The 27,706-nt window shown below is 38.4% G+C and overlaps 1 protein-coding gene across 9 annotated transcripts in view; it reads left to right on the forward strand.

Annotated features, from left to right (window-relative positions):
- htr2cl1 (5-hydroxytryptamine (serotonin) receptor 2C, G protein-coupled-like 1) overlaps positions 1–27,706 on the forward strand; it is a 740,469-nt gene that overhangs the window by 568,766 nt on the left and 143,997 nt on the right. For 8 of the 9 annotated variants that reach the window (XM_039766482.1, XM_039766486.1, XM_039766483.1 and 5 more), the window contains one exon: positions 4,755–4,827. The exons of the other annotated variant lie outside the window; for it this stretch is intronic. The gene's annotated coding sequence lies outside the window, so the exon portion shown is untranslated. The remainder of the gene's footprint in view (positions 1–4,754; positions 4,828–27,706) is intronic. 9 annotated transcript variants of the gene reach the window in all.

Genomic DNA, 27,706 nt, shown 5'->3' on the forward strand with positions numbered 1-27,706 from the left:
TATTTGTGTTAACAAGTTAACTCCAAGTAATATGAACAGATGTATATTTATATATATTATATCAAATAATGCCCTTTAGACATAAAAGGACAGCATGTTGTAAAAATTGCTGGAATTGTGGACACTGACACTTCTAGTATCTGAGCTGCTCTCTGAATGGTGTCCTCTTCCTGTTTTGGTGTCATCTTATCTAGAATGTACTGGAAGAGCAGGTGTGGTGGTGGTTTTTTGAATGCGTCACAGGTTCTCCCTTTAAGGCCTTCTTGACTGAGGACAGAAGTAAAGGGTCATAAAGTTGGTGTGTACCCTTAATCTCCTCATGTCCCTTTTAGCAAAGACCCCTGAAGAGACAGACTTTGCTTGCACTTGTAATAATGATAGACACACACACACACATACAGTATATATATATATATATATATATATATATATATATATATATATATATATATATATATATATGCTATATATAATATGTATATTAAAATAAGAAATAAAAAAGATCAACACACATACGAACGAATATAAATAGATTTTTTTCCTCTTGGCTCCAGTTTAGCTGCACAACTTCAGGCTGTCATCCCGAAGACTCCAAGGTTGTGTCTCTCAAGCTCCTGTTTCATGTCAGCTTGTCAGTCAGCCGCATGGCACACAAACTGCTCAAGCGAAGCAGCCATTTGGAGTAGTTCTAGTGTGTGTTTTTATTTGCACTAAATTCAACATTCGGCTCTTAAATCATAGGTAATTTACATACTGTATTTGATTTTTTGTTAAATACTAAATGAAAAGCAATTTGTTAGATCACTTATACATATTCTGAATATTATAATGTTTAAGAAATATACAGCACTTTCCCCCCCAAAAAAATAGTAATGTGCCATTTTGTTTTACATTTGTGCTAAATTACTCATTACAATAAAAACAAAACTGACTGAAATATGAGATGGTATAGGAGATGATGAAATGATGCACATTAAATACTTCATGGCCACTGTTAGAAAAACATTTCTTCTCCTTTGCATGCACATATACTTTCTTATTTTAATAATCCATACAGTGTTTACATTTTTTTGAGTGGCTCTGACATGTATCTTGCTATTTGTGTTTCATCCATCCATCCATTTTCATTACAGTGTACCCCTGTTTGTGGTTATGGCTGGTTCAAAGGTAGTTGCCCACTCAAAACTGGCCACCAGTCCATTACTCACCCTGCTGTAGTTAAGATTTGACAGTTAACATCACAGTGCAGTCCTCACAAACCCAATATATGATGAGCTGGGAATCCTCTTTATTTTAAATTTTACTTGTCTCTTCTAGTGGAAATGGCAGTTTATTTGATATAAGTATGTGTGAGACTATTTTACCATTGACATCAATCCAACCTGGGTTTATAGTACTGTATATTCACTATTTTTTGTTCCTAGGAAAATTATCACAAAAAATTAATTTTTTCCATTTTTTATAAAAATGTTTAAAATTAAGATTTATAAGCAGAGTTAGATGGCATGGTGGCACAATGCTGAGCCCTGCTGCCTTGTGGTCCAGATCCCTTTTTAGATTCCATCATTGTGAGGTTTGCATTGTCACTTCAGGTCTGTTTGTGGATGCAAAGATATACAGTAAATTGAATGAGAAGGCTCAGGAGTTGGGAAGCATTCATTTAAAGGGGCTTCAGTGAGTATTGTGTTTTCTGTGTTGGACCATCTGGTTTTCTTAATTTATTGAGTTCTAGTTACAGGATTTTGATATTTTAATTATGACATGGGGCTTGTTTTCTTAGGATTGCCTTTCAAGTAATTGATTTGTGGCTCTCTCTGCTCTTTTGAGATTTTCTTTGTATTTTTGTATTTTTTGTTAAACAAGTCCTTGTCTTATAAAAGTGGTCCTGGTTCAGAAATCTCTGAGAACATCATAGTAATATTGGCTTAAGTGGTCCATGATCAAATGATGTCCACTTCCTCTTTGAAAGTCTATGGACAAGAAGGAGTGCCAAGTAACATCACCGGTGTTCTGAGAACAGGAGCAGAAATATTGCACAAAATTTAATTGAACTTCCAGTGCTATCTCAAATCAATCCCTGTAAGAGTACTCTGACATTAAATATTTTGATCAGAACTATGCAAATACCTTTGTTTATATAACACAAACATTAGGTTGCGAAGAATGACTCTTGTGGGACCTGGCTTCACTTCACCCTGTATTGAAACAAACAGGATCACATACTGTAAGGGATGGATGTCTGTATGTGAATGGCATTAAGTCAGCGTTTATCCTGATGTCTTCTGCTGCGTGCACATTAAACACAAAGTGGACTATTTATTTATTTGTCAATGCTGTTCATTACTGCTGGTCTCTTCTGTTAATAATGGGATACATTAATAGGTGCAGTGGTTCATAGAAACTACAGTTAATAAGAAGGAAAATATGGATGCCAAATGTTTTCAGTAAAGTAAAGAGTGAACAGACTTTGTGCTTGGCTGCTTTACTTCTGTTGAACCTTTCTGAAAGAAAGACAATGGCTTGTACCTCCTGTCAAACTGAGTCCCAGTATCTCCAAAGAACATCTCATTGCACCATCTCCAGCATACTAAGTATGCCTTCACTTCCCAGAATGAACTACCTGAAAGTTTAGCTCTTAGCAACAAGACAAAAGCAAATTAAACTTATTGATTTGGACTGGAGTTTGGAAAAACTCATACATCACAAATAAATATAAAAGAAAGTGACAAAAAGCTGTCATTTGGAATGTTAACTAAAACTCAAGTATTCAAGTATATGAGCCAGAGAGGGATTACTTCTTCACTATTTCCAAATAATTTTAAAGTGGGAAATATGAAAAAGTTTAAATAAATAAAGCAAGGTGACATAATGGCTTGCTTTGCTGCCTCACAGCGGCTACCTAGCAGATAGCTAGTTACTGTCTTAAAAGGATATAGCATAATGTGTTCTAATTGTCTGTGTGAAAATGTATCGCCACTCTATCTTGAATGTGCCTTATCCATCTTTATTCCATTGGTCCAGGTGTCTCTGCTAGTTTCCACAAATAAAAACTCAGAATGGTTATTCCTAATTATAATTTACTTATTTCTTGAACTCATATTTTCCATTGTAGTTACAGAAATCTAGAACCTAATCCAGAAATATCAGGTTCATGGTACAAACCAGTTCTTGGATAGGACATACATACCTCAAACAGCACATTCATCCACATCTAAGAATTAGCTAAACTTATCCATTTGTTCATTGTCTCCATTATGCAGTTGCTCTACCACATCATATATTCTAGTATATTATACGGCATATTTTACAACAAATGCAGATGCACTCGCTCCCCTGTTCAGGTCGGGTACTGGGCATGCACCAAATGTACCCATGATGGGGTCTGATTCCCCATGTCCCTGAATTGCATTAAGGGAGTTTAAGAGTTAATAGATGACTTTCTTATTTTTTATGTTATAAATGCTATCTATCTATCTATCTATCTATTGTGGCATGCGGATGGGGGTGGAGCCCAGCCGGGACGCCCAGGAGGACTGGAGGAGTGCTTGTGCCCCTCCAGACCACGAGGGGGCGACCGTCCTGGTTGTGTTGGGGGCCATGGGTAGAGGGCATGGAAGCCCAACCCTGTAGGGGCCCGTGGACCTCAGCACTTCCGCCACACCAGGAAGTACTGGGGGGAAGAAGACTGGGGACACCCGGAGGGCTTCCAGGTGCGCAGCCGGCACTTCCACCACACAGGGGTGTGTCCACGGGGGATTGCTGGGAAGCAGCTGAAGCCCATCCGGGTTGGGATTAAAGGGGCTGCCTCCCTCCGTTCATTAGCAAGAGTCGGGTGGAAGAGGACGGAGCTCGAGGAGAGGAGGCGGCCAGAAGGAAGGCATGAAGGACTGTGAGGCTTGGACTTTGGGGGATCGGTGCTGGAGGCACTGGGTTGTGCACTAACTTGTAAATATAATTGTAAATAATAAATGGGTGTGTTGGGTGATAAACTGTTGTCCGCCTGTCCACACTATCTATCTATCTATCTATCTATCTATCTATCTATCTATCTATCTATCTATCTATCTATCTATCTATCTATCTAGATGGGCAGATAAATCAAACAATGAATCAGAATTATTATAAATGTATATAAATTGATATTTTAATTAATTTAATGATAGATAGATAGATAGATAGATAGCACTTTTTTGTCCATAAATTGAGCTTTTCACAGAAGAGTAATCAATAAATAAATTAATAAATATAATCCATATATATAGGTAAAATCCTGTTATACTGAATACCGAAGTATCAAAATTTTTATGAATAATGAATACTTTTTCTTGGCCCAGACAAACATTCATACAACATCATTTTCAAAGGATTTCATTTTAAGAAAATGAAAATTTCAGTTTAAAAAATGTTTTTTGACCAAAAATGGCCAATGAGGATAATAACAGGCTGTCTCATTCTTGTTAGACCAAAAGAAAGTGACAGTCTTGTGAAATTTCCAGTCTTGGGTAGTCTCAAAATCATACCCATAGCCGAATTCTGAGTCAATGTTCCACTCGAGCATCCAGGTGGATCTTTGTGTTGTGTGTGGAGACTTTACTATTCGAGTTTCATGGCACTTGGTACACCAATACATTATATTCATTCTGTATCCTTACCTGTATTTATATAAAAAAAGTTACATATAACATCTCATTTTCAAATAAAATATTTTTTGCAGTTTAAGACACGCTGTTTTTTTTGTTTTTTTTTTTATACAGGTGTTGTCAAGCCTGGGTCACAGAGTTGCACGAGAGACAGGAAGGGGAGTTCAGGTTTCCAAGGAAAATACAGGTACTTTATTACTGCATGGAAAAGGCAGGTACAATCTCAAGACTTCATTCAAAATAAGAGCTGTTAGGAGCCACGACAGGGCAATTGTCCTGCTTTAGCTCCCATCTTTAGATTAGAAGAACACCAGCAGCTCGGAATCACTGCTGTGGCAGACTAGGAGCATGTGGTAGGCCTAATCCTGCAATTACTTTGTCCTTGGTTTATTGTTTACCAGGCACAGTAGAGCAGTTACAGAGGTTTCCTAGCCCCACTGCTGTTAGAGATGGTGAATTGCTGGCAGTCCTGGTCACAATACTGCACATATTTTCCCCATATTCATTAACCCAAAATTTCCATTATAGCAAAATATTTTTATGGTCCCATGAATTTCATTACAATGGGATTCCACCTGCATATGTATGTATAAGATGCTAAGGGTTGTGTCTGTCTGTTGTGTGATTACTTGCAAACCACTAGAACTAGAGCCTTGATCATGGGCTCAGTCAAAAGCTGTACATGCTGGGGAAGTAACAAATGTGACTAGCAGCAATCTTTGCGAACTTACTTCTACAGCAAACTGACTTGGGAAACTGATTGGGAAGATGACATGGAAGAAAGAAAAAAAGAGCAGTGACATCTGCTGAAGCAAATTGCAGAAGTCAGTTCAATAATAGGAAAAAGAAGAACGACAACTGTGGCATCCATAAGCTTCGAGCACATGAAATGGGGCACCCTGCTGGTACTCTTGAACTAGAGGGGCTGGAACCTTGATCTTGGGAGGACCACCTGTTTCTGGTTATAGAAAAACAAAACCAAAATACACAGCATTAAATTAACAAAATATCTTTTTAATTGGCTAAAGATAAAAAACCGCAACCATATGCACAGTGAGTCATTGTAAAGGTGTATTGCTGAAGGAGCCCCGGTAGTGTTTCCTTATACATATCCACTGAATAATTCAATGTCTGAAAGCCTACAATGTTAGTATTTCAGAGTGCAGATGTGCAACATTGTTCATAATGTCCATCTGTTTTGTCTTCATTCTCTCCACCACGATGACCTCCTGTGGGCCAAAAGTGCATCCAATGACTGAGTCATTTTAATCAGTTTGTTGATTTAGTGGCCCTCCTTTGAAGTTATGTAACTAGATCAGCACACCATAGTACAGAAACTACAGAAAATCACACTGGCCATCTCAGAGCTGTAAAACAAGTAAAGGATTTCACTTCCCACATTGAAGAAACAAAGAAAAAAAAAGTCTGCTCTTCCCCTTTTTATATAGCTCTTCTGTGTTACAAGATCAGTCCAACATGTCCCCAAGTACTCGTAGGAGTGCATCACCTCTACTTCCACTTCAAGAATGGTGACCAGACATAGAGGCTCTTTGGTGTGGTGAAAGTCAATATCCAGTTGCTTGGTTTTACTGATGTTACATTGCATACAGTTCTTCACCACCAAGAAACAAAGTTCTGCACCAGACTCCTATACTTCATCTCACCCATCCCCCCTTATCAATATACTCCATTAGAGCAGAATCATCTGAGAATTTCTACAAGTGACATGACCTGGTGTTATTTTTGTAGTCTAAGGAGTTCAGAGTGAAAAGAAAAGGAGACAGGATTGTTCCTTGTGGTGCTCCAGTGTTGCTCACATCTGTATTTGTTGCTGGTCAAGCTGGACATGCTCTTGTCAAATATCAATGAATTAAAAAGAATCAGAATAAAAACCTGTGTTGTAAAATGAGCAGCTCTGGCCTCATCTTACTGCCACCTAAAGGCCTGGGGCCTCATGTATAACGCCGTGCGTAGAACTCGCACTATAACATGGCGTAAGCACAAAAGCTGAAATGTGCTTACGCACAGAAAAATCCAGATGCAGGAATCTGTGCGTACTCCAACTTCCACGTTCTTCTGCTACATAAATCCCGATCAGCGTGAAAACTAACGCTCGTGCACGCGCATTATGTAACGTCCCAAATCCTCCCAGAATTACGCCTATTTGAATATGCAAATCAATATAAATCACCCTTAAGCGCAGCCTTCTGTGAAAAGACAATGGGAAAAGCACGGGGAAAATATAAGAATTTCAGCGAATACCAAGTGGAGGCAAAGTAAAAACATACTATTTGTTCAAATAAACCGTAGTATAATCAACACAAGGAAGTTGATCGAGTGACATAGCGTGGAGAAACTTGAAAGCTCACATTCACAAATCGCACAGTGCCGGAAATAAAAAAGAAGTCACATATCAAAGTCGCCGTGAAAAGCCGAGTTGTAAGCCCACTGTCTGAGTGTCATATGAAAGCTTATTAGGGTACAGAGAAAAAAGGCACACAGTGAGGAAAAAGCACGAAATGTCAACTTCAATCTCGACATTTCCACTTTAATCACGTAGTTTATTTTGTCATTAAAGTAGAACATCATAAACTTCATCTTAAAATCTCTTAATTAACCAGTTTCTCAAATCACATCGTAATTAAAGTAGCACGTTAAATGCTTTGTTTTGTATTTGATCTTCTATGTGCTCTATGTGTGTGAATCACTACTTGCTTTTTAAACCGGCTCTCTTCCTCCAACTGGACACAGAATCAATTACATTAGTAATATTACAGTTCTCTGAATAACTAAAATACTGAGATGTATACGTGATATCATTTTCATGATGATAGGAGTTAAAGCACGTTATTAAACATGTGTTTCACTTCGATGAAATAATTTATTGCAGCAGTACAATCAGGGCGGCTCTAGGCTTGTGGTGGCACTGGGCAGAGGAAGAATCGGTGGCTACTTCGCCCGCCCGTCAGTAAGGTAGCTTATGCACAGTGGATGGCTGCATAGCCGCCTCGTGCTCATGACACAAGCATTTAACTTTTGCCGAAATTTGTCGCTGTGTTGTTATTTTCTCTTTCTGTTTTATATTCAATATATATTGGCGTAGCCGTCACTGCAGTCAGTGCTTTTCTTTCCCCAAGTAACCGATCGCCATACAATCAGCTCTGTAATAGACGTTAAGCCATCTGTAAGCTTAGCGCCGATTCTTCAAAACGTTTAAAGAACATTGAAATGTCTTCGTAGTACATGTTTAATTAATCTATCCTTAACGACACTCCCAGTGAAGAATATCGATTATTTAAATGAAGTTAAAGTTTATCTGTATAATTTAATAAACATATTTTGCTGAATTTCACCTTATAAATGATATTGTTTCTGTTTCTGAACCGCGAGGTCCGTACCGGAAAGGCTTTAAATCATTTTGCAGTGGCTGAGTCAGCGAGTACTTGAAGCTGTATACCGATAATTCCCTTTCCGATCAGCTGCTGCTGTGATTCACACTCAGATACAGTGATATAAATACTCTGAGTGGTGCAGTGAGAAAAATATTGAAAAAGATGATCCGCTGTGGCAACTCCTAACAAGAGGAGCTGAAAGAAGAAGAAGAAGAAGTGAGAGTAACAATACAATACAATACAATACAGTTTATTTTTGTATAGCCCAAAATCACACAGGAAGTGCCGCAATGGGCTTTAACAGGCCCTGCCTTTTGACAGCCCCCCAGCCTTGACTCTCTGAGAAGACAAGGAAAAACTCCCAATAAAACCTTGTAGGGAAAATGGAAGAAACCTCGGAAAGGCAGTTCAAAGAGAGACCCCTTTCCAGGTAGGTTGGGCGTGCAGTAGGTGTCAAAAGTAGGGGGTCAATACAATACAATATACACAACAGAACAATTCCTTAAGACAGCATAATAAAAATTTTAGAATTACGGTTTAACAGTAGATGATATGACATAATTAGGTTTGGATATTTTTAGAGTCCTGGAGACCTCATCCATCTAGCTGCATCTCCATTTGGCCATGCCACGGCTGAAACATTGCTCGATGAAAGGACCCTCTTTCCCATGATTCCTGTGATTCTCCATCAGGGATGACTTTACCATAGGCAGGCAAACAACTTGGCAGGTGGGCCGTGGCACCAATGGCCACATTTGGGTACCGAGAAAAGAAACAGAATAGGTGAGGGTTAGTATTCAAATATAATTATCATGTTACTTATGTTATAGTGCTAATGACTAACAACAGAGATGCAGTATGTACAGTTAATCAGCAGCTCTAGTCAGGATATGCTAAACTGAAGTAGTGAGTCTTCAGCCGGGATTTAAAGGCTGAGACCGAGGGGCATCTCTTATGGAAGCAGGAAGACCATTCCACAGTTTAGGGGCCCTGTAACTAAAAGCTCGACCTCCCACTGTTATTTTATTAATCCTTGGAATCCTAAGCAGACCGGCATTCTTGAGATCTTAATGTGCTCAGGTTTGTAAGTCATGATAAGTTCAGACAAGTAAGCGGACCTTGGCCATTTAATGCTTTATATGTTAAAAGGAGGATTTTGAAATCTGCCCTAAACTTAACTGGGAGCCAGTGTAAAGATTTAAGAACTGGGGTTATGTGTTCATATTTTCTTGTTCTTGTAATAATTCTTGCAGCGCATTTTGGATTAACTGGAGGCTGTATAGAGAACAGTTTGAACAGCCAGTGAACACCGCATTGCAGTAGTCAATCCTACTAGAGATAAATGCATGAATTAATTTCTCACAATCCTGTTTATTTAGAAAGCCTTAATTTCCTAATATTTTTAAGATGGAAAAACATGTTTTGGACGACTTTGTAATATGCTTTAAATGACATGCTAGAGTCAAAGATAACTCCTAGATTGCGGGCTGATTCAGTAAAATTAATTGGGATTCCAACTGAGTTAAATGACGACAAAATATTGCTGTGATCAGCGTCATTCCCTCCAACAATTAACATCTCTGTTTTATCTGTATTTAAAGACAAGTAGTTCTCATTCATCCATTCCTTTAATTCACTAACACAACTAATTAAAGACAACATCGGAGAAACTTCATTTGATTTAAATGAAAGGTATAACTGGGTGTCATCTGCATACGAGTGAAAATTAACATTATGTTTCCTAATGAGAGATCCCAGTGGAAGCATGTAAAGTGAAAACAGTAAAGGTCCCAGTACTGAGCCCTGCGGACACCATATTGAACTTCTGTGTATAATGATGGAGTACTGTCAGCACATTTCTGTACATACTGGAATCGATTTGATAAATAAGAACTGAACCAAGCGAGCACGGGCCTGTAAGCCCAACATCGTTTTCTAGCCTGTGCAGTAAAATAGAATGGTCAATGGTGTCAAATGCTGCACTTAAGTCCAACAACATAATTACAGTGGAATTTCCTTCATCAGAGGATATCAGAATGTCATTTACAACCCGTGTTAGTGCCGTTTCTGTACTATGACCAGTGCGAAAGCCAGACTGGAATTTCTCAAATAAATTGTAATGCGTAAGGTGTGACTGAAGCTGACTGGCGACTACTTTTCTAGTATTTTAGAGAGAAATGGTAAATTTGAAATAGGCCTATAGTTATTTAGTATGTGTGGGTCTAGGTCTGACTTTTTAAGTAAAGGTTTAATGACTGACACTTTTAGTGCATCAGGTACTGTGCCATGCATAATGAACTATTGATAATGTTTAGAATGGTGCAAGAACATCCATTGCACTTTTACTAGTTTTGTTGGCACTGGATCTAGGGAACAAGTAGTGGGCTTCATTTTAAATTAAAGTTAAGACTTCCTGCTCAGTTACAGGATTAAAATTATTAAAGTGCTGAATGCAATGTGAGCAGGGTCTGCTAAGCTAGTATTTGGTTTGTACTGTGATGCTGAGATCTGGGATCTTATATTTTTAATTTTCTCATTGAAGAAGTTCATAAAGTCTGTACTGCTAATATCTGTTGGTATTTTGCACTGTTGATCTGAATTCCCATTTGTTAATTTAGCCACTGCTCTAAAAAGTACCCTAGGATTTTTATTATTGCTATCTATTAATGTAGAATAGTATTCTGAGCGAGCTTTAAAGAGGGCCTTTTTATATTTATTAACACTCTCTGTCCATGCAATTTGAAAGACATGTAGCTTTGTTGTTCTCCATCTGCGCTCCAGTTTTCGACACTCTAATTTAAGAGCTCGAGTGTTTTCATTAAACCAGGGAGAGTTTCTATGTGCTTTGATTACTTTTGTTTTAGGGGAGCCACTGTGTCCAGAGCATCTCTCAAGGTCACATTATAATGTGATGTTAGCTGATCTAAATTGTTTTCCACGTTTACATTTGATGTTAACTGATCTAAATGGTTTTCCACAATTACACTCGACTTACTCAAGGTATCTATAAATTTTGAAGCAGAATTACAATCTAGATGTCGCACTGTCTTTGTTTTAATCTGCGAGTGCGCTGGCATGGGCAGAACTAAATCAAACGTAATTAAGAAGTGATCGGAAATAACTACATTTAATGGAGTAATATTTAAATTTTGAATTTCAACTTTGTAAGTTATAATTAAATCTAATGTATGGTTATGATTATGAGTTGGACCTTTGACAATCTGACAAAATCCTACTGAATTTAACAAATAAGTAAAACATTTGCTAAAAGTGTCAGTTTCCACATCAATGTGTACATTAAAATCCCCATCAGAACTACGTGATCATAATTTATAGCCAAATCAGACAGAAGGTTGCTAAATTCAGTCATGAACAATGAATATGGCCCTGGTGGTCTGTAGACTAGCACTATAATTGTGTTGGAATCTGTTTTAATATTTAAAATGAATGCCTCAAAGGATGTAAAGTTGCCTAAATTTTTAGGAGTGATTTGCATTTTGTTACAATGAATTATTCCAAGGCCTCCTCCTCGACCAGAATCTCTAGACTTATGAAGGAACGAGTATCCATCTGGTGACGCCTCAGCTAGGGGGACAGTGTCACATTTACTAAGCCAGGTTTCAGTAAGAAGACACAGATCAGATTTTGTACTTAATATTATATCATTTACCAAAACAGCTTTAGTGCCAAGAGAGCGAATGTTCAATAAACAGCATTTAAAACTGCATGGTTCTTTCTGAACTGCTGATATATTTTTTGTTTTAATTTGAATTAAATTTCTATTACAGATGCCCCTGGTGGAGTGTCTGGTTTTATCCCTTGGTCTAATTATACACCTTATTTTTGGTTATCAATTAATTTATGGTTTGTTTCAAGACTAAATTTACTGGATGCCCCACAACAGGGATTATGGGTAACAGCTTCAGGAAAATAACAGGTGGGATAAAGAACAGCCTGTGATTTAAGATCACATGACTGCGGCCTGGATGGTGCTCTAATCAGTCAACCAGGCAGTTTTGCTGCCATATTTTGGGATAATACATAAGATCCCTCCAGTTAGGATGAAGACCATCTCTTCTGAAAAATCCAGGCCTTTCCCAAAAATCATCCCAATTGTTCACAAATGCTATGCTTTTATTTGCACACCAGGTTTCTAGCCAGCAGTGAAAGGAATGCAATCTGCTATAAATCACATCCCCTCTATACAATCTTGGTAAGGGACCAGATACAATTAAATTCCGACATTTTGTTTTAGCTTTGGTGCATAGAGAGATGAAGTTCGCTTTAATACCTCAGATTGCTGTAAATAAATATCATTAGTGCCGACATGCAGCAATAAGGTAGATACTTCATCGTCGGCAACACGGTCCAATGCGGCCTTTATGCCAGAAATCTTGGCCCCTGCAAGGCACTTAACATTAACTGCTGGTTTAACATAGTTTGGAATTCTAACATTCCGCACTATGGAATCGCCAATTATGAGCACTTTATTATTCTCAGTTTCCACAGGCGCTGGAGAGCTGAGAACCTGTTCTGGGTCCGAATTGGTGACCTGGGTGCTGGGGACTAAATTTTGGATTCTTAGACCCCCGTCTTACTGTTACCCACTCGCCCTGTGGCTGAATTGGTGCTGCTGATTTCGGCCTCACACTGACTACAGTGGGACCTGGAGAGACTGAAGCCGAATCAGATGTAGCCGAATTGTCTAAACAAACCGAGTCGATCCAATTTTCGGTTTGCCTAATCGCTATCAGATTCCTAACGCGGTCCTCCAATTCGCGTATTTTCCCGACCAACTCTAAATTAACTAAACATTTTTGGCAGGTGAAGCTATCTGCACTGTCGGCCGGAAAACCTGAGCTGTACATACTGCAGGACACACAACATATAAACGTGCCCTCGATGGGCAGAGAGCAGATAGAACTTACATTAAATGTTGAAGTCATCTTTGCCGTTTTTATAGGTGCTTCTGCGCTTTCCCGTTGAGCTGAATCACCGTCGCTTTTAAGTTTCCACCACCCGTTAAGTGATCGACTTTAATTTCTCACTGTCGGTTATTTCTACTGGTCAGCTGCCGGCTTTATCTCAGGTGAACTTGCTCGTGTGCTTTCAAAGGGCTACGTGCCTGTGGGAGACGCCGCCGCTCTCTGCTTCCGCTCGCTGATCCGCTCTCTGCTTCCGCTCGCTCGTAACAACACTAAAGCAGTTATGGTATTTGGAATACTATGGCTGTTCCCTCTACCATTATATTGTTACAAGTTAATTACAATCAGATGCATTACACTAATAAACAATATGCGGTTAGTTTCAGTGTATTTATAAAGCCGCGTCAGGAAAATAAGGTGTAACCACACAGGAACAGTAGCACTGCTTTGATGCTGGGTGCCGCCAGTCTGCAAAACCGAGCGGAGAACTTGCGTACGACAAGGTATGAGGTACCATGGAAAAGTCGTGGATTTACGCCAAGTGTAGGTTTTATACATCGCTGATTTGAACGTGGAAAAGTTCTTATGCAACATTTCTATGCGTACGCACCGTTTATACATGAGGCCCCTGGTATGTCAGCAGCAGCACTCTGTTATCCAAGCCAGAAATTATTAGATTTATTTGGTGTATGGGGTTATGGGAGAGGTTGTTTTTTGTTTTGATTATGTTTATTCTGTAAAATCTATCTATCTATCTATCTATCTATCTATCTATCTATCTATCTATCTATCTATCTATCTATCTATCTATCTATCAGAGACAGTCCTTAAATTTCTTAAACTGCGGTCTGCCAGACAGATTTTCCCGGACATCATAGGCTCATCCACCTGCATATCCATGAGCTTTCCCCATAACATGTTTTCCGCAGCAGTGGCACTTTCTGGAGCCTTAGTGACAGACTGAAAGGTTAGCAGAGGATGCCATGAACTTGGTCAGCACAAGCCTTAAGTACTTGAGTATAGTACTTAAGAGCTCCACATGGTCCCACATTTTCACTTTGTATTCAGTTATGGACAACCTATACTGATAGTCAGAGGTGAACTCATCACTGATCATTCCCATTTTCAAGTAGTATGAGTTGATGTAGTAGGGATGGTGTGTAGGGAGACTGGTCATTAGATGAAGGTAGTAGTGGAAGGAGAGAAAATTATTAAACGGTTAGTTCTGGGTTTTAGCATTGTTCACATTCCCTTTAAGCACCTGAATCCTGGATTCTTTAAGTCCAGTATTATGACCAGTCCATTCCATTTATCTATCCATCCATCAATTTTCATATCTATTTGTGCCTAATAGAAGGTTGTGAGGAGCAAAATTCAGTCTTGGCGGCATTGGATGAAGAAATCAGCACTGGAAAGTTTGTCAGTACATTTTTATAAATACAACCAATGCTATTAAAAACCATACAGGATTGCTTAAAGTGGCAGGAAGAAGGTAATATATTAGTTTTTAGGTTTACAAATGTAACAGAAGAAAATGAGGTATGATGCACAACATTACATAAATTTCATAGTTCTTCTTTCGGCTGCTCCCATTAGGGGTTGCCACAGCGGATCATCTTCTTCCATATCTTTCTGTCCTCTTCATCTTGTTCTGTTACACCGATCACCTCTACAACAACAACAACATTTATTTATATAGCACATTTTCATACAAACAGTAGCTCAAAATGCTCTCTTTCCCTCTTCCCTGGCAGCTCTATCCTTAGCATCCTTCTCCCAATATACTCAGTATCTCTCCTCTGCACATGTCCAAACCAACACAATCTTACCTCTCTGACTTTGTCTCCCAACCATCCAACTTGAGCTGACACTCAAATGTCCTCATTTCTAATTCTATCCATCCTCGCTACACCTAGTGCAAATCTTAGTATCTTTCACTCTGCTACCTCCAGCTCTGTCTTCTGCTTTCTGGTCAGTGCCACGGTCTCCAACCCACATAACATATTTGGTCTGACTACCATCCTGTAGATCTTCCCTTTCAGTCTTGCTGATACCCGTCTTTCACAAATTACTCTTGACACTCTACTCCACCCATTCTACCCAGCCTGCACTCTCTTTTTCACCACTCTTCCACACTCCCCATTATTTAGTACTGTTGATTCCAAGTATTTAAATCCATCCACCTTCACCACCTCTACTCCCTGTATCCTCACCATTCCACTGACATCCCTCTCATTTACACTTATGTATTCTGTCTTGTTCCTACTGACCTTCATTCCTCTCATCTCTAGAGCATATCTCCACCTCTCCAGGGTCTCCTCAACCTGCTCCCTGCAGATCACAATGTCATCAGCAAACATCCACGGGGACTCCTGTCTAATCTCGTCTGTCAACCTGTCCATCACCATTGCAAATAAGAAAGGGCTCAGAGCCGATCCCTGATGTAATTCCACCTCCAACTTGAATGCATCCGTCACTCCTACCTCAGTTATCACCAGTGTCACACTTCCCTTGTACATATTCTGTACCACTCTTACATACTCCTCTGCCACTCCCGACTTCCTCATACAATACCACAGCTCCTCTCGAGGCACCATGTCATCTGCTTTCTCCAGGTCCACAAAAATGCAATGCAAGTCCTTCTGGCGTACTATAATCTTCTATATCAGCATCCCCAGAGCAGACATCGCATCTGTGGTGCTCTTTCTTGGCATGAAACCATACTGCTGCTCACTAATCATCACCTCTCTTCTTAACCTAGCTTCCAATACTCTTTCCCATAACTTCATGCTGTGCCTCATCAATTTTATTCCCCTGTAGTTACTGCAGTCCTGCACATCCCCCTCATCCTTAAATATCAGCACCAGTATACTTCTTCTCCACTCCGCAGGCATCCTCTCACTTTCCAAGATTCCATTAAACAATCTGGTTAAAAACTACACTGACATCTCTCCTAAACACCTTACCAATTTTCATCCTCTTCATGGCTGTCCTCATTTCCTCCTTGCTAATCCATTGCACTTCCTGATTCACTATCTCCACATCATCCAACCTCTTCTCTCTCTCATTCTCTTCATTCATCAGCCTCTCAAAGTTCTCTTTCCATCTGCTCAACAGTCTCTCCTCGCTTGTGAGTAGGTTTCCATCTTTATCCTTTATCACCCTAACCTGCTGCACATCTTTCCCAGCCTGGTCCCTCTGTGTAGCCAATTGGTACAGGTCCTTTTCTCCCTCCTTAGTATCCAACCTCTCATACAACTCATCATACGCCTTTTCTTTAGCCTTCGAAACCTCTCTCTTCACCTTGCGCCTTATCTCCTTGTACTCTTGTCTACTTTCTGCATCTCTCTGACTAAATTTCATAGTAACTATCCAAACTCATATGAACAGGTATCTACCTACTGTATCTGTGTATACTGTGTACTTTCAGTGTGTGTTTTCTGTTTTCTAATGAAGACTAATTGATTAGTGGATGTGTAAAACAGATTTATGTTGCACTATTACAAGATCAAGGTAAAGAACTGTTCCTAATTTGACAAATATTGTATTTACTAAGCAAGTTGGCTTACATCATAGTGTGGGGTGTTTGATAAATGTTACCTTTTGAAAACAGAGATAAAAGATATCTAGCAATGTCAGCCATTTTTATGTTGTATTATTGCACATTTCTGCATTTTATAGAAACTTTAGGTGACTTCATTTATTATACTATGGCTGTAAAGACAGCAGTACTTTCTATAAATACAGCATGTCTCATATAGTTTTTCATTTGTACAGAGGAATACTGTACTTATCTCAACCATTAACTACACTGGTGGATAGGTGGTCTGTATGCAGAGGTGCCAGTTTTTGTACCACCAGAGCATATTCATTTATGTGATATCATCAAGTCTCTTTAGTACCATGTTCTAAATGAGTGTTACATTATTGGGTATGTTTTCTCCATAACTGTACAACTCATTTTGTAATATTGATTACAGCTTTTAAACTATAAAATTACTCAAATATTAAAACCTACTACAGCAAACAATCTTTTTATGGTTACTTCGCACCAAAACACAATGTCACTGTTAGCACTGCTGCCTCATGGCTCCAGCATCCTGCTGCTGTCTGTGTGGGTTTATAGGATCTCCCCATGTCTGTATGACTTTTTTTCCCCCCGGTATTTCAGTTTTCTTCTCTGATCCAGGAGATTTGCAGGTTCTTCTAATTTTGCCCAATGTGAGTGTGTCCCTGACCATGTCCACTCCAGTATAGGATCTAGTTCTGTGTCACCCTGAATTGGATTAAGAAGATTGGAAAGCATTCTTACGAGAGCTTAGCCATGAACAAGTGCCCTGCTGAATCAGCCAGACAGTCACTGACTGACTAAGAATGGCAGATGGAAATTTTAAGAAATCTCTTGCATTATTACACAGCACTTTCATTATAAATTAAGACTTCATCTTGACAACATGGAAAGCAACACTTTTTTAAGATGCCCATAAGCATTGGAAATGAAAAGTGCCTTTTTAGAAGCATATAACATTCAATATAATCAAGTCAAACTCAACAAAGCAAAGCAAAATTCAATCCCCACCCAAAGGAAAGAGAGGAGAGCCACCAATCAAATCTACTCTATAAAACAACAAGAAAGAAGTATCCTTTTCCTTGAAATGGAAGCTTATTCTCAAATACAAAGTGAGCCAAAAAGAAGTACAACATATCAAACGTTTATTCTACACAAATGCTTCAACGTAAAATAAATTTCATTATGACACAAGAAAGGAAATACAAAATAGTGTTTTAAAAATTATGTCTTCAAGGTGGCGGCCATCATTAGCGATACACTCTTCGATACGATTTCTGAACGCTCGCATGACTCGTTCAGCCGTTTCAAGGGGAATAGTGTCCTTGAGGGTGTCAAGGCTTTGAGGTCGGTGTGTGTGCACCAAGCTGTAAATTGCTCACTGTGCAGGGATCTCTGATGAAGTTCTTAAGGGTTGGATTCAGCCCAATAGCAAAAATTTTGCTTATTTATGCAACCATTGAAATGGAAATGTGGCTCGCTGGTGAACGGTTTGCAGAATGTTTGGACACAACTCTTTATGACTCTCACAGTCGCTCTCAGTGAGTTCCTGTACTACAATCATTTTGTATGGATGGAAATTAAGGTCTTCATGCAAAATTCTCTAAAAGATGTGTTGGAAATGTTTAAGGTAGAGCATGTTTGCGTGCTGAATGTCTAGGAGACTGCAAAATTGATGCCCTTACAGCTTGTTTGTTTTCAGGCATTTCTACAGTCCGAGGACAGCATGGAGATTTTCTATTTAATTTTGTACCCGTGTTTTCCGTTTTGGGACGTCACCATTAGGAGGAATGCTGAAGTGCGCTTGGAAGGCGTGTTGCGTAGTGATGATGGATTTGTTGTTTTTCAAGAACCCTTTGACAGTGAAAGCAAAAAAGTTGCTGACTGAACACTACAAGGGATTGCCTATCAAATGACCCCCACCCCAGCCCACTCGGCTGCCTCTACCTCGCGCAATGACCTTGAGAAATGTGGTACTTCATTTTGGCTCATCCTATACTATTGGTTAGATCCTGGCATATTTTAAAAAAGTTTTGAACAGATCCTCTAAGTAAGAATTAGATTTTTTCCAATTTTAAACAGTATAAAACATCAGTTACCCACTGACTTTGAAGTGGTGGGTTGGGATTCTTCCATTTGAGTAAGATAAGTCTATGTGCCAATAGTGAAGTAAAGGCAATTACAGTTTGTTTGTCCTTCTCCACTTTAAGCCCATCTGGGAGTCCACCAAACACAGCTGTTAGTGGGTTAGGAGAGATTATGACACCAAGGCAGTCTGATCGGTATGCAAAGATTTTGGTCCAAAATTATATTAATTTGGTGCACACCCAAAGCATCTGGCACAGTAAGACTGGAGCTTGCTTACAATGATCACAGGTTTAATTTTGCCCTGGAAATATTTTGGATAACTTTAAATGAGATAAATGCACTTGATAAAAGATTTTAAGTTGAATGATTGAATGCTTTACAAAATGGAGCTAGAGTGTATTTTGTGCATGGCTGCCTTCCTCTCCTTTTCTGAAATGGTAAGTGTCAGATCCTTTTCCCAAGGTACTCTGGGGTCTTTGAAAGGAAGGCACTTAAAAATATTTTTAGAGATGTTATTTGAGTCTTCAAGATTGATCAATATTTCTTCTGGAATAAAACTAAGTGGGAGGTGAAGAAAATTTGGCAAGTTCTGTTTAGCAAAGTTTCTAACTTGAAAGTTGTGGAAGAATTGTTTAAGCAAGGAGTTAAATTTGAAGCGTAATTGTTTGTAGGTTGCAAGGGCATTATCCATATACAAGTCTCTAAGAGTTTTAATCCCAGACATTTTCCAAACATTAACAACTGTACATATTTGAAAGGGTGGAAAAAGGTGTTTGTCAGGTAGAGGTGTAACAGGTAAAATCTTCTTTGTCTTAAAGTGCTTCCTATATTGGTTCCATATTCGGAGAGAAGGGCAATTGGATTATTTGTGTATTGACGATAATTTGTACTAGCTGGGGCGCAGTGCAGAGAATATAAAGAAGTACTGCAAGATTTAATTTCTATTTTAGACCAGGCTCATATATATTCATTAATTTGTATCAATATCCAGGGGCCTCATGCATAACGCCGTGCGTAGAATTCGTACTATAACATGACGTAAGCACAAAAGCCGAAATGTGTTTACACACAAAAAATTCCAGATGCAGGAATCTGTGCATTCGCCAGCTTCCACGTTCTTCTGCTACATAAATCCCGGTCAGTGTGAAAAGTAACGCTCATGCACGCGCCTGCTGTACCGCCGCAACTCCTCCCAAAATTATGCCTCTTTGGATGTGTAAATCGATATAAATAGCCATTAAGATCAGCCTCCTGTGAAAAGACAATGGGAAAAGCACAGGGTAAAATATAAGAATTTCAGCAAATACCAAGTGGAGGCAAGGAAAAACGTACTATTTGTTGGTTTAAACAGTGGTATAAAAAACAAAAGTAAGTCGATCGAGTGACATAGCATGTCGGAGAAACTTGAAAGCTCAAGTTCACAAAGTTGCACAGTGCCGGAAATAAAAAAGAAGTTGTCAGATATCAAAGTCTCCGTGAAAAGCCGAGTTGTAGCCCACCAGCTGAGTGTCATATGAAAGCTTATTAGGGTATAGAGAAAAACAAATGGCACACAGTGGGAAAAAAGGACGAAATGTCAACTTTAATCTTGAAATTTCCACTTTAATCACGTAGTTTATTTTGTCATTAAAGTAGAACATCATAAACTTCATCTTAAAATAGTTTAATTAATTAGTTTCTCAAATCCCATCATAACTAAAGTAGCAAGTTAAATGCTTTGTTTTGTATTTGATCTTCTATGTGCCCTATATGCGTGAATTACTACATGCTTCTTAAACCGGCTTTCTCTTCCTTTGATAGGACACAGAATCCATTACATTTGTGATATTACAGCTCTCTGAATAATTAAAATACTGAGATGTATACGTGATATCATTTTCATGATGATAGGAGTTAAATCATGTTATTAAACATGGGAACACGGTGGCGCAGTGATTGTTCATGTCTCAGAGGCTTGCTGCGCCATGCGCGACCTTCGATGAAATACTTTATTTCAGAAGTACTGTCTCTTTTAAACGTAATAACCTCCAGTTCCTGTCCTTACTTTTCTTTCTCCAAATACCCAATCGCCACACAATCAGCTCTGTAATGGACGTTAAGCCATCTGTAAGCTTAGAACGCCGATCTTTGAAACTTTTAAGTAACATTGAAATATCTTCGTAGTACATATTTAATTATTCTATCCATCCATCCTTCCAGTGTCACACCAGTCCCAGTAAGAATACAGCAGGAGGCAGGAACAATCCGTGAACAGAACACAAGCTAATAGCTAGTGCTGCGGCACCATGTCCTGGCATATTTAATTATTGACAATATAGATTATTTAAATAAAGTTAAAGTTTTATTTGTATAATATAATAAACATATTTTGCTGCATTTCATCTTAAAAATGATTTTGTCATCATATGTACTGTAAATACGTGCTTTATGAAGTGCCTCAGGTTGTGCAGTATTGTAACTGTAGTGCAAGTTTACAGTGAAGTAATTCTACTTATAAGTACAAGCAGTTCTACAAGGAGCACTTGATTGAGTGCGTTTATAGTTCTTGGGATGAAACTCTTTCTGAACTGTGAGATCCATACAGGAAAGGCTTTGAAATGTTTGCCGTGTGAAAGCAGTTCAATAGACAGCATGGCCGAGGCGGCGTGTGCTTGATGCTGTATACTGATTATTCTCTTTCTTAGCTTCTGTAGGTCTGTGATTCCCCACTCAGTTACAGTGATATAAACACTCTGAGTGGTGCAGTGAGAGTAACATAGTTTGACCATTCTGTGGACCATTATATTGTTATTGGTTAATGACATTCAAATGCATTAAACTAATAAACAATATGCAGTTAATTTCAGTGTATTTATAAAGACGTGCCAGGGATATGGATCTAAAAAAGAAAGGATAATCACACAGGAACAGTAGCACTGCTTTGACGCTGAGTGAAGCCAGTCTTCAAAACCAAGCACACAATTTGTGTATGACAGGGTATGAGGTACCGTGGAAATGTGCAGAGCTTTACGCCAAATTTAGGTTTTATATATCGCAATTTGAATGTGGAAACGTTCTTACACAACATTTCTGTGCATACACACTATTTATACATGAAGCCCCAGGTCTTTATAGCTTGTATATTTGCCACCCAGTAATAAAACTGAAAGGTAGGTAGTGTCATACTCAATTCTGCTTTAGGTTGTTATAGAGTCACCCTTTGGATGCATGGATGTTTCAAATTCCAAATAAATCAGGTTATGATTAAGTGTTATGATTAAGTCTAATTTCCTAAAAATGATTTGTTAATGTATATGGGGTTGCTCTTAAATAGAAAGAGAATCTTGGGAAGGATAAGCATCTTAATAATGTTGATTCTCCCTGCTAATATAAGGTGGTTGGTAGGCCATCTATTCACGTCTTTCTTAATTTAATTTTTTCCATGCAATGAGCCAAAGTTTGTTGAGAAAGAACTTTATATTTACTTGTGATATTTATCCCTAGATATTTAAACTGCTATCTGCTAAGATAAATGAGAAGGTGTCCAGTCTGTGCTGTTGAATTCACTAGAAAAAGCACATTTATTCAAATTGATTTTGAGTCCAGGTATCTTTTAAAAATATGCTAATGCTTTTAGAACTACTGTCACAGCATTTTGTGGGTCAGATATATAGAATACCATATCATCTACATATACTGTAACAATATTTTCTGTTCAAGTCCTTCTCTGAAAATCCCCTTTATCTCTGAAGCGTTTTGAAAGTATACTGCCAATAGTTCAATGGTGATAGCAGAGAGCATAGGTGACAGGGGGCATCCTTGTTGAGTAACTTGTTCTGGTTTGAAACTGTCTGAAATAATGTTAGTATGAACTGAGGCATCTGGACTGGTGTAAAATAGTTTGATTCATGCATATATGTTTGGGCCAAAACCAAATTTGTGCAATGTGGTGAAAAGGTAGTCCCTTAAACAATATCAAATGCTATTTCTGTGTCTAAAGATAATAAGATTTCTGAGGTGTTAGATGGGTGAATGTATTATTTTAAACAAACAATGAAGATTAGAAGTTAAGTGTTTGCCTTTAATAAAACTTGGCATGGTATTGAGATATTACAGAAGGAAGCAGTTTCTCAGTGCTTCTGACTAGAACTTTGGAGAGTATCTTAATGTCATTATTCAGGAGTGTGATTGGTCTGTATGATGCACTTTGTAGTAAGTCCTTATATTTCTTTGGAAAGACAATAAATAATGAAAAGTGATGAAAAGTTTGAGGTAGAATTTTGTTGACTTTAGGTTTTATAAACATTGCTAATAATAGTGGAGCTAACTTATTTGATTTTTTTTAATTCCACTGGGTATCCATCAGGGCTAGCTGATTTTCTACTTTAAAGTGAGTTTATAGCATCTAGTAATTATGAGAGTGTCAGAAGTATATCCAGTTCCACAGCACTAAGAGTATCTAGTTGTGGTATCTGTGCTTTATGAGAATTTAACATTAGTCCAAAAAGACAAGAGTGGAAAAAGCTGTAAGATGTCACAAAATAGCTATACAATAGAGAGTCCTAGGCCACCCACAAAGGGTGGATGCTTTAAGAGACCAAAACCAATACTTATGACAGTCCATTCAAACAATGCATTGATGTTCTGCTAATCAGTAGGTGGCAATTTTTGGTCAATATCGCATACCTTATAAAAAGATTTTGATGACAGTGGGCATGTAGCATAGACCAGGTAGTGACAGTTCCTTTCATTACTTTTTTTGAGAGAAAAAAAGGCAACAGTGGCATGTCAGACCCATTAACTAAAAGCCGTGCAGGGAGATCAAGTATAATATTCTTGTGAGTAGGTAGCGTACATGATGAAGAGATGCACTTTAAATATTTTTGCATGGATTCCTTTGACTTTTATGATCTTTTGTGTCATGTGCAGCCCTTCCTTCATCATTCCAGCACTCACTTTAGCCTAGTGAAGATCACATCTACCATTAGCCTATCCTAGAAATGTGACATTTTGGATACAAGGTGCCATGTCTGCATCGCCACATGTGCCCGGCACGTGCAAACCACTCAAAGGGGCACGTCTCTGCATCTGACTTTATTTTTGTCTCCCTCAGGAACAGTGGAAACACATCAAGTATAAACCAAACTTAATGTGGCTATTGTTTTATGTTTTGTTCAATTTTGGTAATTTTCTCATTATTATTTTTAACTTTAATTCAGCCTTTTTGGAATATATTTTGCTTGTCTGGTGTCATGCTTCTGTAATGTTACCTACTTACCATTGCAACTGTTGCTGGTCAAGCAGCCATCCCTTTTTAATGCATTTGCTAGAACAATGAGGTGTGACATTACAGGCAACAATTTTTAAAAGTTGAGTTGTGGTCTTAATAAACTTTCCTGAGCTTTTAATGAGAAGGCCAAACATTTAATAAAAGGTTTTGTCAGATTAAGACTAATTTTGCTCTTGTCCTTGTTGTTTTGATAAATTTTACAGCTTCTGCATTTTCTCACCTTTGCTTTCATTTCTCCTGAACTGAATTTCTCTCACCTACATTCAGTAATAATTACTACTTCATACAGATCTTTCTTTCATCAATAAATTTATCTGGTCATGATGGTTTTATTATTATGATAAATCTGAGATCCAAATATCCTTCCATTTTGAAAGAAAATGACAGAAAGATAGAAGAGCAATACCAAGCAGCATTGTTCTGGCCCACATCCTCTAATTAGAGGGGATTCCAGTGCTTAGATGTTCTGTATATTTTTAAATTGAGACTTAGTGGTATGAGTTTCATTTGGTCCACAGTGTCAGTGAATGGCTTGTCAGCTGCCAGTGAAATAAGAATTGTACCCAACACAGTAAATAAAACATTAAGCTCATTATATGCTCGGAAGGCTGCATTCAGGAGTGACTATAGGTCATTCAAAGTAAATGTGATCAGAAGGGAATGTTCCTCGGACATGCTTGAAATGTGTAGGTTGATGCCCACCTATCTTGATTCATTACATCTGAAGATCAGCAGTGTGGATAAGTAAAAAAATGAAATTACTTTCATTGTAATAAATGTTTTCATAGTGCTTTGTGGTTGCAGTGAGTCAGGTGCTGTGTCCTTGCTGATTTAAAAGACTGTCTTTTTTAGGAGGTAGAGCACAATTTAACACATGGTGTTTTGGTTTAATAAAAACATATTTCAGCATTATCGCTGCTGTAATAGCATCATTAACTTTGTTTCAGAGAAAATGTGACATAGGAAAATTAACTGTTTTCTATTATGTCCTTTTGTATTCAGTAGCTGTATAAACAGTAATTCAAGATAACAAGTGATGTACAGAGGGCAAAAGTGGGAATTATAAAGTTGACTTGTATATTTAACTTATTTATTACCTTGCAACAGGTGCAGCCCCAGTATAGGGCCTGAGAAGGCCTATGCCCACCCAGTTTTCTTATTGACCCATTGTAGCTTAGTCTTTTAACTTTTTTTTAAAATGACAATTACACTATAATGCATACATATATTTTGATACACATTTCCATTGATTAAAATATCAATTAATTACAAACTTACACAGCACAATTGCTGGTGTCAACTTTATTGCTATGAGAGTTAAGTTACTCTTAAAATGTATTTGGAAACCATATACAGTATATGGATGGCATTTTTAAAGCGTATGTCTGTTGTAAAATAAACACAGAGACACTGTCAAAGGTTTGGGGAAATTCCCCATATACTGTTGCACACAAAGAAATTGACATCTGTAATGACTGAGTTCATAAAGGAACTGTCCCAACAGAAAATGAGGGTGGTATATATAGGTGGGTCTGTAGGAAGTGACATGTAGGAAGAGGAGTGATCTGTAGGCTTGAAACCCAAAGAGATGTGTGGGAGGAGGCGTGATTTTGAGGGTTGGAACCGGAAGTGATGTTACTGGGTTGTTTCTTTACTTCTGCCAAGAGAAAGGAAAGAAGAGTTAGAGGGCAGTGGCAACCCCCTGTTCGGCGGGTAACTACATCTATCTGAGCCTGTAAACTGTCTCCCAAGCGCACGTGTGTGACACTGTGTAACATGGTTTAGAAAATAAGATTGACTTTAAATTTTATCAATCACTGCCACTCAAAATATGTGATATTAACAGGCGGCTCTCAACTAAGCAACTTACTGACTTGACCAGATGTGTGGAAGGAAACGTGAACAAGGTAAAATAAGTGTACACAATGTCTCAACAAACAATTGTTTTATGATTTATTAGCAAATGGAAACAAACAGAACTGCAAAACATTGCAGTGTCGGATATCAGGTTAGGTCAGGGAATATGCACAGTGCATTGCCGCACCCACCACATGATGAAACAGCTCAGGATCCTGGCAGACATGTGGTCCAGTCCCACCTCCTGGAAATAACCATCTAACTACTGCTGTTAGGTGTTATGTGGGTGTCCCCTTAGCCTGGTCCAGCCACATGGGTACTCAACAGTGAAGATCGTGTAAGCCAGATAACTTTCAGGAATCTCACCATATAGCTGTAGTGTTGCAACTGATGTTCCCTCACAATGCAGGTAATGTGCCTCATTTGGGACTCCGTGAGTAACCGCTCATTTGACACAAAGACAAACCAACAGTACCCAAAAATTTTGCAAAGTCAAGGAACATGGAGCCGCTTTCACCACCGTCACCACTGACGCAATCCTCATAGCCAGCCCTGTCGGTGCCAGAAGTCGCATTGAATTTTTCTGATTATCACCACCATCGCCACCAACTCAATCTGTACTAAAGTTTCCACCTTCTGTTATTGCAGGCATTCACACAGTTCTGTGGCTTATTGGCACAACAGATGCAGAACATGGCTGGAGAACAGAATACCAAATGATGCAGTTTGAGCATTTTGGTAATAACCTAGTTAAGGACAGACTCACTTGTACAGTCAGAGACGAGAAACACATGCATCATATATGTATACAAAAATTACAAGGAATTAAAAGGAGTGGCGAAATGCAAATCCATCTGTTTGCTGTAATGTAATTCTACTGGTCAGTTAATCTGGATGTGTGTGACTTTTAAAGGGCTGGGGTATAAACAGTGTGCATGCACAAAACTGTTCCACGTTCAAATTGCGATGTATAAAACCTAAACGGCGTAAAGCCACGCACATTTCCATGGTAGCTCATACCCTGGTGTACGCAAGTTCTGCACTCGGTTTTGCAGACTGGCAGCACCCAGCGTCAAAGCAGTGCTATTGTTCCTGTGTGGTTACCCTTTCTTTTTTAGATCCACATCTAAATCTTTTTTAAATCCACATCTGGATTGTGTAAGCACATTTCTGCTTTTGTCTGCACGCCATGTTATAGTGTGAATTCTACGCACGGCGTTATGCATGAGACCACTGGTATCTAAAGGCAGGCATGAAATTTATTGTCACCATTTGTAATTTAATTTAAATTAGTTTTAACAAAAATCTTTCAAACCAGACGTGAGAAAAATAATGATACAGTTTATGTTGGTATTATTGGACTTTGTTTTTTTTATCAATGTGTACTTAATGATAATAAATACAGTATAACATTAGGCCCACCTGTGCCAAATTTCAGCCTACCCATATATGAAATCCTCACACCTGCAAGACTATTTTGGAAGAAGCTGTTAAAATAAGAATTGACTTAAATAATAATGTAGTACATATTATTTATTTCAAAATAATATGACTATGTAAATCCCTTTATTCCAAGTGAGTATAATGGAAACCTGAAATGTATCCTTGTGGTATACCAGAGCTAACCCTGGATAGGTGCCAATCCACACTTTGAATTACTCATTTTATGACAACTTTGAGTCAGCCTTATGTTCATATTTCTGGCATATGGCTGAGTAGAATAGCTGGACAAAGCTAAGAAAGAATGTGCCAAGCCCACATGATCAATGAGCAGACTGGGATTCAAACCCAATATCAATGGATTTGCGGGACAACAACACTAATCACTGTGCAGTTTACTTATTATTTTATGTATCTGTTTATAAAATAACTCATGCCCTTTATCCACTTATTGTAAAATCCACCGAATACATTTCAGCGTTAAATGATGATACAAATAATATAAACAATGTATGTATGTATTTGTT

Source organism: Polypterus senegalus, chromosome 10 (assembly GCF_016835505.1).
Source record: "Polypterus senegalus isolate Bchr_013 chromosome 10, ASM1683550v1, whole genome shotgun sequence".
NCBI classification, from domain to species: Eukaryota; Metazoa; Chordata; class Cladistia; order Polypteriformes; family Polypteridae; genus Polypterus; species Polypterus senegalus.